Source organism: Pongo abelii, chromosome 15 (genome assembly GCF_028885655.2).
Source record: "Pongo abelii isolate AG06213 chromosome 15, NHGRI_mPonAbe1-v2.0_pri, whole genome shotgun sequence".
In the NCBI taxonomy this organism is placed as follows: Eukaryota; Metazoa; Chordata; class Mammalia; order Primates; family Hominidae; genus Pongo; species Pongo abelii.
This window is the reverse complement of record NC_072000.2, coordinates 27388237-27400869: the sequence shown is the minus strand read 5'-3', so window position 1 is coordinate 27400869 and position 12633 is coordinate 27388237. Positions and strand designations below refer to the sequence as shown.

The 12633-nt window shown below is 42.6% G+C and overlaps 1 pseudogene; it reads left to right on the top strand.

The window, feature by feature from the left end:
- The first annotated feature begins 496 nt into the window (after positions 1–496).
- Positions 497–12356, top strand: LOC100450284 (dehydrogenase/reductase SDR family member 2, mitochondrial-like; annotated as a pseudogene).
- The last annotated feature ends 277 nt before the right edge of the window (positions 12357–12633 follow it).

Genomic DNA, 12633 nt, shown 5'->3' with positions numbered 1-12633 from the left:
ATTAGGTTAATTTCCAGCTACTTGTGGCAATAGCAAGCAGTGTCAAGAGATGAATACTTAACTCAAAGAGGGGAGTAGGGTGTGGGATTGTGGCCTCATTTTAATGTCTCTCTGGGCCTCATAATTAAAAAGATTTGTATTCCTCAGATAAAAATTATTTCTTTTCTCAAACCTATGTGTGCATATGCCAGAATTTGATACCAGATAACAGAAGCCACTCAAGCTAATTTAAAGAGAAGAGATTTCATATACGAAATTCTGTGTTCATAAAATCACTGGAAAGGTTAAAGGAGCAGGCTCGAGGTTGATCTTCCAGGAGCTATTCCCAGACCCACCCAGTTCTAACCCAAAATTGCTTACTGCTTACAAGAGCTGTTTACTGGAACTGTGATTGCCTTTTTAGAGGCTTCCCTCCTTGGACTGAGTTCAACAAGAGGAAGATCAAACAGAAACCACCATGTTTACTTAGGCCCCTGACCCCGGGTTGAGGGGCCTCATGTCCCCTGTGGCTCCACTCTGCATGAGAAGCACCAGCAGTGGAGCCAACTATAGGCTCAAACTAGTCATCAAAGCTGCCATGATCACAGGATCTACAAATGGGTGAGAGCAACTCTTTGGGAATTTGGGAACTGTTGGTGTCTCTGGGTTTTGTTGACCTCATTTTTTTAAGCTTATCCCCACAAAGCAAAGCCTACTAGGTTTAACTGCTAGTAGTTTTTTGGGAAGGTGATCTTAATGAGAAATATTGAAGAAAAGGAAAGGAAACTAGAAAAGGAGACAAAACCAGTGCAGGATGTGTAATGGAGTCGGCCCACTGTAGGCCACTGGGTGATGGGTTTCAAAGGTCTTCTAGGAAGCAGGAAATGCATCTCAGAGGATTATCAGTGGAACAGGAGAGAATTCCTCCGTCAGTCAAGAGTTGCCCTATGTGGGTTAAAGCCTCACACTTTCAAGCTGCATGCCTGTGAGCACTCAGTGGTTCCACATGCCTGAGGCAGGGAGCTCTCTGGTTGCAGCTACAAAGCAAACCAAAGCCTTGAGGAACTGAGAACGAGTTTTCATAGTAGGAATTCTAGTGGGAGGGGAGGCCAAGAAGATCTGATGTGGACATAGGAGGTTCAATGCATCTGTGGACTGATCTATTTCCTCTTTATCTCTTCTGGTCCTCTGACCATCCATAGTACAGCATGAGGTTAGCTGCTCTGAGTTAGTGGAGAGAATTCATTTGGTGCCTCAGGGCTAGAAATGCAGCAAGAAAAGTCTCAGTCCTAGTCTGAATTGTCACCTCCTCCTCATCTCTGACCCCAGGTTTGGCTTCGCCATTGCCCAGCTTCTGGCCCACGACAGGGCCCACATGGTCACCAGCAGCCGGAAGCAGCAGAACACGGACTGGGCTGTGGCTACGCTCTAGGGGGAGGGGCTGAGCATGTGCCAGACACCCTGTGCCACATGGGGAAGGCTGAGGACTGGGAGTGGCTGGTGGTCATGGTGAGGGGCATAGAAGGAGGTGCAGACAGGCTCAGGGATTCTGATATTATGACTCACAGTAGGGCAGAGGGATAAAGGCACCATCATAGAAATCAGGTCAACTATGTGTCACTTGAGCCTTGTCCACGAGGCCCAGTCTCCAGTTAACAGACCTGGGCACAGAATGGACCAGTTCAGGGAGGGCGTCCTTTCTCCATCCAGGTTTGTTCTCCCCCTCAGGGAGAGAGGGAGTGCATGCGGCCTGGGACTCAGGGAGATGTTGGGATGGGGACCATGCTGGTGGGAAAGAAGAAGCTGGCTTCTCCACCAGCTCCGTGGAGCCAGCCAGGCCCTCCTGGAAGATTCTTGAGGAGGAGTCTGAGGGGACAGAGATGTACAGAAGGAAGCCCTCATCTTATAGTCAGAGGTAGAGTGTTCAGGGAAATGGAGAGGGGACAGTGAAATTTCAAGACACAGTGCAGGTGAGAGATGTGTTTGGGGACGGGTAGCAAACAGTGCCTGGAGCTAGAAGGAGGATATGAAAGGGTACTGGGTGATGCTCCACCGCTTTTTATCCAGAAGCTCAGTATCTGGCTCCTAAAGGAAAAGAGATAATCTCCATCCTCACATGATATTGTTCTCCTGTGCTTTGAACTTGACCTAGGTACAGCCTCTGGGGCATTAAACACGAGTCACCTTCCACTGCTACAGACACCCTCCTCTTCCGTAACCTTATTCCTTTATGTCCCTTTCTCATTCTCAGGCTCTGGAACACTGTGGGGGTGTGGACTTCCTGGTGTGCGTGGCAGGGATCAGTCCCTTGGTGGGAAGTGCCTTGGGGATCAGTGAGCAGGTCTGGGACAAGGTGAGGTCTGGGGAATCCAGGAGCGGGCAGGCCGGACTTCATCCTCACCTTCCTGCCATGTAACCCTTTCTCCATCTAGGCTCACACATCCAGAGCTGATCCTCAGCTCTCACACATCCACCTTCCCATGACAGATTCATTGGTGCACAGTGAGGCCTGGGGCTTGGACTTTCTGAGCCTCAATTTCCCCATCTGTGAGATGGATGTAGGAGGGTGTAAGTGGCAGTTTTGGTCCCCACTGTTCAGGAGCTACCAGTCTGCAGGGAATGGCCAACCAAAAACCAAATAGTTGCAAAAAATATGGGGCACAGAGAAGGGAATGACAGCCTAATCCCTAACACGGGTACCTCCTGGCTATCACCCCAAAATCTAGCCTTCCCCAGACTCAGCTGTTGATGCCTCCTCTGCTCCAGATGAAACTGGTGTGCTTGGAAACATGGGGAGACAACCCATAGACTCTGGGGTCTTCTGCTGGAAGAGTCTTCAGCCTAATCCATTTACTCCTATATCTTCAGGATGCCCCCATTTCCACGAATGCATAGGAAAGCCAACACTCTTCCCACATTATGGGTGTCAGAGGCCATCTTGCCCACATCCTAACCTGGTACATTTCCTAATATGGTGAGACCGCTGGACTGACTGCATCTCCACTCCGCCATCTCCTGTTTGCTCTGATTTCAGATCCTAAACATCACTGTGAAGGCCCCCCAGCCTCCTGCTGAGTCAGCTGCTGCCCCACATGGAGAAGATGGGGTGAGGGTGGGGAAGGGGAATAAGGAGATAGCTGCTTGATATCAAACAGGCAGCAGGGGAACTAGAGTGAGAGGGGGCCCATTTGAGAGTTAGACATTCCTACTGGGAAACAGGCTTAGCTGAGCCAGTCATACAAGAATGGTGAGTGTGTGGCTTTCATACTTCTCGGTCAGCTAAAAAAACAAAAGTTCTATCCATTAGTGTCATTCTCTCACATCTGGAGTGCTCAGGGGGTCTGGCAAGGACTTGACTGGAATAAGGAGGAAGGATCCACAGACAGAAGGTCCCAGAGTCCTGACAACGGTCTTGGAATCAGAGACCCTTGGGCCACAGGAGCTCTGGCCACAAGAGTTCAGACTGATGACCCTGAGGCACCCCATAGCCGGCCTGTAACTAGAGCAGTTGTTTCCCAGTCCCACTCAACTCTTATCCCTCCTGCTTCCTCTTACACCTGTCCTACCTGACCTTTTCCCAGCTCCCGCCAGTCAGTTCCCAAATTAGGAAGCCTGCTTCCTTGCTGTCCTCACAGCCCGTGATAGACGCATCACCTGTGGGATGGGCCTAGGGCTGTCTCTTGCTGTCAATTCCCCACTGGTCTCGGTGACTCGGGATGTTCCCAGATGTTCTCCCCATGCTATTTGTCCTAGGGTTGGAACAATCTGCCTGTGCTCCTGGGAGCTCCTTTTTCGTTCTTGGATTTCAGCCCAATCATTAGAATATTTCATTTTCTGACCACCTTAGGAACACACCTTAGGCCTGTCTCATTCCTGTTCTAAAATAGATCCCTCTGGCCATGCCCCAGCCTCTTAAACATCTCCCCGCCACTTAGCCACGCCTCCTCTGAAGGTCAGAGCCACCCAGTTATCTCCACCAGCATTGCCCTCACTCTCTTCTTTAAAATGGTCAGTGGAGGTAAAGTGAATTTTCCTCAGTCTCAGGTAAAGTGCTTTGCAGATAGATGTAGTTTCAAGACTCTTTTCCCAACTGTTTTGCTTCCCTTCAGTTCCCATATTGACATTCTGGAGCAGCCACTGAATTCAGCAAGCATGTACTGAGCATCTAGTATAGACTGGGCTGCTTCTCTGGACTTGTGTGATCATCTGTGAAACACAACCAGGACTTCTAACTAATGAGGACTTCTGAGGCCCCTTCCAGCTCTAACACAGGCATGGTGTGATATTAGATTGAATCTCAGTGGTCCCGAGTCACTGAGAACAGTGGGGAATTGACAGGAAGAGACAGCCCTAGGCCCATCCCACAGGTGATGCATCTACCATGGGCTGTGGGGAGAGCAAGGAAGCAGACTTCCTAATTTGGGAAATGACTGGCAGGGGCTGGGAAAAGGTCGAGGAGGACAGGGCCAGTGTAAGAAGAAGTGGGAGGGACAAAAAATATCATTTTTGTTGATAGAAAATGGCCAAATACAGTAATTTATGTGGTTGAACACAATACAATGGTTTTCAAATTGTTTTTAATGGCAGAAACCTTTTGTCAAAGAATAACCTCCATAGGAGTCCAATATATATAACAGACAAAAGCAGAAACGCCCAGCTTAAAACTGGATTAGGGGCCTGGTGCTCAACCATCTGGTCCTTGTTCCTGGTACTGGGCACCTCTTGTGGAATCTGGCTTCACAAAACTTGTTGCAAACTACAAGTGTAATGAAGACAGCATGGGCTGTGGAGTCAGAGAGACCTACTTTTAGATCCCTGCTCTGTCACTAGCTACATATGCTTGGTAACTAAACTCTCTGGGCCTTTGTTTCTTTACCTATTAAGTGGGATAATGATGCTTGGCAGACCTCTTGTGGACATTAATTGGCATGATAAAATATGTTGATTATGCACATAGTAAAGACTGTGTCTATGTATATTTACTAGAGTAAATAATAAACATTGGCCAGGTGCAGAGGCTCACACCTGTAATCCCAACACTTTGGGAGGCTGAGGCAGAAAAGTCGCTTGAGCCCAGGAGTTCAAGGGTGCAGTGAGCTATGATCACACCACTGCACTTCCAACTGGGTGATAAAGTGAGACGCTGTCTCAAAAAAATTTATTTGAAAATGAATATTATCATTTTCACAGCTACAAGAACATCACAAACTAAAGTTATTTACAAGTGAAAGAACTTTATATCACAATTAAAAGAACTAGAGAACCAAGAGAAAACCAACCCCAAGCTAGCAGAAGACAAGAAATTACCAAAATCAGAAGTGAACTGAAGGAGATTGAGACACAAAAAAACCATTCAAAAGATCAATGAATCCAGGAGTTGGTTTTTTGAAAAAACTTAATAAAATAGACTGCTAGCTAGACTAATGAAGACAAAATCCAAATAAACACAATTAGAAGTGACAAAAGGGGTCATTGACCCCACAGAATACAAATAGCTATCAGAGAATATTATGAACACCTCTATGTACATAAACTAGAAAATCTAGAAAAAGAGGATAAATTCCTGGACACATACACCCTCCCAAGACTGAGCCAGGAAGAAATTGAATCCCTGAACAGACCAATAACGAGCTCCAAAATAAAATCAGTAATAAATAGCCTACCAAGAAAAGCCTAGGAATGACAGATTCACAGCTGAATTCTCCCAGCTGTACAAAGAAGAGCTGGTACCGTTCCTACTGAAACTATTCCAAAAAATTTAGGGAGAGGAACTCTTCCCCAACTCATTCTATGAGGCCAGCATCATCCTAATACCAAACCCTGTCAGAAACACAGAAAAAAAAATGTTAGGCCAATATCCTTGATGAACATTGATGCAAAAATCCTCAATAAAATACTTGCAAACTGAATCCAGCAGCACATCAAAAAGCTTATGCACCACCATCACGTAGGCTTTATCCCTGGGATGCAAGGTTGGCACAACATACATAAATTGAGAAATGTGATTCATCACATGAACAGAATTAAGGACAAAACCACATGATTGTCTTAATAGATTCAGAAAAGGCTTTTGATAAAATTCAACACCCTTCCTGTTAAAAACTCTCAATAAACTAGGTATTGAAGGAACATACCTCAAAATAATAAGAGCCATCTATGACAAACCCACAGCCAACATCATGCTGAATGGGCAAAATCTGGAAGCATTACCCTTGAAAACTAGCACAGGACAAGGATATCCTGTTTCAGCATTCCTATTCAACATAGTATTGGAAGTCCTAGCCAGAGTAATCAGGCAAGAGAAAGATATAAAGGACATCCAAATAGGAAGAGAAGAAGTCAAACAATCCCTGTTTGCAGGTGATATGATCCTATATTGAGAAAACCCCACAGTCTCGGCACAAAAGCTTAAGCTGATAAACAACTTCAACAAAGTTTCAGGATACAAAATTAATGTATGAAATTCACTGGCATTCTTATACACCAACAACAGCCAAGCCAAGAGCCAAATGAGGAATGCAATTCCATTCACAACTGCCACAAAAAAATACCTAGGAATACAGCTAAACAGGGAGGTGAAAGATCACTACAATGAGAACTACAAAACATTGCTAAAAAAAAATCAGAGATGACACAAACAAATGGAAAAACATTCCACACTCATGGATAAGAAGAATCCATATTGTTAAAATGGCCATATTGCCTAAAGCAATGTATAGATTCAAGGCTATTCCTATTAAACTACAAATGACATTCTTCACAGAACTAGAAAAAGAACTATTTTAAAATTCATATGGAGCCAAAAAAGAGCTTAAATAGCCAAAGCAATCCTAAGCAAAAATAGCAAAGCTGGAGGCATCATGCTACCTGACTTCAAACTATACTACAGGGCTGCAGTAATCAAAACAACATGATACTGGTACAAAAACAGACACATAGAATAATGGAACAAAATAGAGAGCCCAGAAACAAGGCTACACACCTACAACCATCTGATCTTTGACCAAGCCGACAAAAACAAAAAATGGGGAAAGGACTCTCTATTCCATAAACAGTGCTGGGATAACTGGCTAGACATATGCAGAAGATTGAAACTGGATTCCTTCCTTATGCCACATACAAAAATTAAATCAAGATAGATTAAAGACTTAAATGTAAAACCCAAAACTATAAAAACACAGGAAGACAACCTAGGCAATATCATTCTGGACGTAGGCATGGGCAAAGATTTCATGACAAAGAAGCCAAAGTAATTGCAACGAAAGCAAAATTGACAAATGGGAACTAATTAAACATAAGAGCTTTTGTATAGCATAACAAACTATCAACAGAGTAAACAGACAACCTACAGAATGGAAGAAAATTTTTGCAAGATATGCATCTGATGAAGGTCTAATATCCAGCATCTACAAGGAACTAACACAAATTTACAAGAAAAAAACAACCTCATTAAAAACTGGGCAAAGGACATGGACAGAAGTTTTTCAAAAGAAGACATAGATGTGACAAACAAGCATATGAGAAAAAGCTCAATATCACTGATCATTAGAGAAATGCAAATCAAAACCACAATGAGATACCATCTCACACCAGTCATAATGGCTATCATGAAAAACTCAAAACATAACAGATGCTGGTGAGGTTGCGGAGCAAAAGGAACACTTAAACACTGTTGGTGGGAGTGTAAATTAGTTCAACCATTGTGGAAACAGTGTGCTGATTCCTCAAAGACCTAAAAACAGAACTACCATTCCATCCAGCCATCCCATTACTGGATATATAACCAAAGGAATATAAATCATTGCATTATAAAGGCACATGCACACATATGTCCATTGCAGCACTATTCACAATAGTAAATACATTGAGTCAACCTAAATGTCCATTAATGGCAGATTGGATAAAGAAAATGTGATAAATATATACCATGGAATACTATGCAGCCATAACAAAGAATGAGATCATGTCCTCTGCAGGAACATGGATGGAGCTGGAGGCCATTATCCCTAGCAAACTAATGCAGGAACAGAAAAGCAAATACTGCATGTTCTCACTTATAAGTGGGAGCTAAATGAAGAGAACACATGGATACATAATGGAGAGTAACAGAGACTGGGGCCTATCGGAGGGTGGAAGGTAGGAGGAGGGAGAGAATCGGGAAAAATAACTAGTGGGTACTAGGTTTAATACCTGGGTGATAAAATAATCTGTACAACAAATCCCCATGAAAAAAGTTCACCTATGTAACAAACCTATACATCTACCCCGAACTTAAAATAAGAGTTAAAAAAAGTAAAGAAAATAAATATTAACTGCAGTATAAATTATCACATAAGTAGTATAAATAACATTTAATAATAATTTAATTGGTTTCAATAGTTACAATAAACATTATTAATATTATTACTACTACTACTATTATTAGTTGTGAGATCTGAGCAAGTAAAAGATTGCTTTTTCCAACCTTGTGGATAAGGCAGGACTTTATGAAGGAAGCGCCACTTAAGTTGTTTCTATTTATTCTTATCTACTTGCCAAAATCCTATTATTCCTAATCCAATTTAAATGGTGATTCCCATATGCTAAAAGAATATAACTATCAACCTAGAATTCCATACCTATCAAGTATATCTTTCAAAAATTAGGGCAAATTTATAACATTTTCAGAGAAATGAAAACAAAGTTTACTACCAGAAGATCTTCACTAAAGGAAATTTTTTTTTTATTTTTTTATTTTTTATTATACTTCAAGTTCTAGGGTACATGTGCACAACGTGCGGGTTTGTTACATATGTATACATCTGCCATGTTGGTGTGCTGCATCCATTAACTCTTCATTTACATTAGGTATATCTCCTAATGCTATCCCTTCCCCCTCCCCCCACCCCACAACAGGACCTGGTGTGTGATGTTCCCCTTCCTGTGTCCAAGTGTTCTCATTGTTCAGTTCCCACACACAAGTGAGAACATGCGGTGTTTGGTTTTTTGCCCTTGCGATAGTTTGTCATGTCCCTACAAAGGACATGAACTCATCCTTTTTTATGGCTGCATAGTATTCCATGGGGTATATGTGCCACATTTTCTCAATCCAGTCTATCACTGTTGGACATTTGGGTTGGTTCCAAGTCTTTGCTATTGTGATAGTGCCGCAATAAACATATGTGTGCATGTGTCTTTATAGCAGCATGATTTATAATCCTTTGGGTATATACCCAGTAATGGGATGGCTGGGTCAAATGGTATTTCTAGTTCTAGATCCCTGAGGAATTGCCACACTGTCTTCCACAGTGGTTGAACTAGTTTACAGTCCCACCAACAGTGTAAAAGTGTTCCACTAAAGGAAATTTTAAATGGCACTTTAGGCAGAAGGAAAGAAATGATTTCATATGGAAAATCTAAGATGAAAGTAAGAATGAAAAACACAGAACATAGTAACATGAACAAATTAAACCACTTCTTGTAAAAAGAAATCGTTTCACGGAGTTAAAAAAATTAACTCACAAATAGTTAAATATGCAAAAATAATATTTAAATCAGAAGATAGAAATGCAGTTAAGGTGTAAGATTTTTATGTTGTTAGAGAGAGGGTAAGGATATTAATCTTAAGCTTTGATAAGCAAAACAGGCCTGTTTAACTTTATAAGGTAAAGCTACAAGAATGGCAATGGAGTATGAAGTATATTTTCAAATTAATAGAGAGGGAAGTGGAAATGGAAAAAATAATCTAAAAAAAAGCAAGAAGGGACAGAAAACAAAACAAAGAACTGGGGTAATTTTTAAAAAGCACAAAATTGGATGCTAGACATTAATCCTAGTATATCAGTGATGACAGTTAAAATATAAAGATTGTCAAGCTAGATTTTTAAATCAAATTAAAAATTTTAAATCTGATTAGACAGAAATGACATATTTTATTAAATTTTTCATTTCTGTTGAATGAGTTTATAGAAATTTATTTATAGAAACAGTTCTAGGAAATGTATAGTTCTAGGAAAGGCTAGCAATCAAGAAATTGAAGTAGGACAGATAAACCTCAGCACATTTACAATGTGTACTCAGCTCAACTGCTGTAGTTAAAATGCACATTTTAATCCTTCTTTACAGCATTAAAGTATATCTTTCTTGATGGTAACCAAAGTATTATATTGTCAATGCTAAGTAAAAGTCAAAGCTGAAATGTTCAGGAGAAAAAGCACTCAGAAAGAAAAAAGAAAAAAATAGAGAGCAGAAAGCAATGGAAAATAAAATAAAATATGATATAGGGATCAAAAAAACAAAAAAAAACCTATTTTTAAGAAAATGAATGTTTTTGGCAAATTTCCAATGGGATTGATCAGGGAAAAAGAGGAAAGACATAAATAGCCAATATCAGGAATAGAAACAAAAGATATAGATCCTGAGGACAATAAAAAGGCATGAAAAGAATGATAATGCCAAAGAGAAATTTTTATGTCAAACTTATGTTTATGCTGAAGTTATAATGAAATAGAAAAAAATTTTAAACTTATATATCTTACCAAAACTGACTCAAGAAGAGATAGAAAACCCAACTAGTCCTATAACCATTAAATAAATGTAATGTATAGTCAAAGTTTTTCCTACAAAAACAAAATCCAGGGACCGGGCACAGTGGCTCACACCTGTAATCCCAGCACTTTGGGAGGCCAAGGCAGGTGGATTGCTTGAGTTCAGGAGCTGGAGACCAGCATGGGCAATGTAGTGAAACCCTGTCTCTACCAAAAATACGAAAAATTAGCCAGATGTGGTGGCATGTTCCTGGGGTCCTAGCTACTCAGGAGGCTGAGGCAGGAGGATCACTTGAACTGGGAGGTGGGGGTTGCAGTGAGCCAAGATTGCCACTGCACTCCACCTCCACCAGACCCAAGCTATTCTTTTTCACTAACATAGTCCTCCACCCCTCTTCCATACAGCCTCCGTTCTCAGTCACACACAAGATAATAACTGTCTTCCACTCACATACCACACTATCTTAATCTTTCCAGGCAAGATTCAGTGGTCCTGGTCTCCTCAGTTTCAGCCTATATTATTGCTGTAAGTATGACCATCTCATGTCTCCAGGTGAGACAAGCAGAAACTCTCATTTCATCTGGAAAATGGGATATATGGAAATATCCAGGGTTTGACAATTGCTTCTTCAGGACTACTCCAATGCAAAAGTGATTATGGTGTATCACAGGCCTTGCCTTTTACATAATGCCCATAGTAGGATCCCTTTGGTGTCTCTTTTGGGCACTGTCTCCCATACTTGATGATCTGGAGGTGTTATTGGGATGAATTCCTTGGGCAGAACCCAGGAAATCCAAGTGACTCTCCCTTATTCCCAGTTCTAATCTATTAATCTATTTCCCTTTCTTTCCACAGAGGCTGGGGGCCTATGATGTCAGTAAAACAGCCCTGCTGGGCCTCAGCAAGACCCTGTCAGGGAGCTGGCAACAAAGAACATTCGGGCAAACTGTCTGATATCAGGAGTCATTGACACATGCTTCAACACAATGGTGAGGACCACGGGCAGTTCCTGTTCCTATCCCCTGAGCAGTAGTGTGCCTTCCCCTTCCAGGCCATGTGCCACAGAGAGCTGGCCTCTCTGGCCTAGACCTGTGGACTTTTGCTCTGATATCCACAGCCTTTGGGATCAGCAGCAGAATCAGAATCAGTTCTTTGTGAGAGGCCACCCCAACAGTTCTTTCACAAGGACACAGGCCTGCAAGATGCACAGCCTATGTGACGTGACTCCATCTGTAGGAGTGGCACTGACTTTTTTACCTTTCCTGTAGCTCCTTGAGGACCTGGTCTTGGGGGATCACACGAAGAGTCCCTTCAGAGTACAGAGGTGAGTTGCAGAGAGGCAGTATCCCCTGTGGAGCTGGATTAACATGACCTCAGAACCTTCATGATGAGGGAAAGATCACACACTATCCCTCACAGTCTTACCCATTCCCCTTTCTGGGGTCTGATGGTCCTCTCAGGCCTGGGATGACCTCTGCAGGTCCCTGCAAAGCCCACACTTCTTCAGTTACAGCCCTTTGCTCACCCCCACAGGGGTCTTGACTTCACAGCATCCCATGGGAACCCAGGGCTCATGAGGAAGGTGTAATTAGTCTCAGCCCCACCTCCTTTTTCCATGCAGAATGGGGTGGCGTGGGGACTGTGTGGGGCTTGTGTCCTTCCTGTGCTCTCCAGGCACCAGCCACATCACCGGAGACAACATTGTGGTGGCCAGCATTTCCCCTCACCTCTGGGGGTCAGGAGCTCTGAGCTTGAGCTTGTGTCTGGTGCAGGAGCTTCAGGGGGTCCTTGGGCCACCCCACCACAACACCTTGTTAACAGTGGGTCCATGCTCCAAATACACACTTTGATTCAAAACTGTCACAGGTAGAAATAGTAAAGAACATCAGAAAGATGTCATATCACAAGAGGGCTTGTGGTATGAAACTATCATCAAAATCAGATAAAGTGATGTCAGTTTCACCGGAAACTAAATGGTGTTCTTGGGAGTTTTAAGGAAAGGAGCTAAAGTCAGGCAGAGAGAGAGAGCTGGAAGGAAGGAAAGGAGAAAGGCATTTTGAGCATGCTGCTGGATGCTGTCATGTGGATTGTCTCCTAAACATCTCTGTGAGTCTGATGACTTGGAGC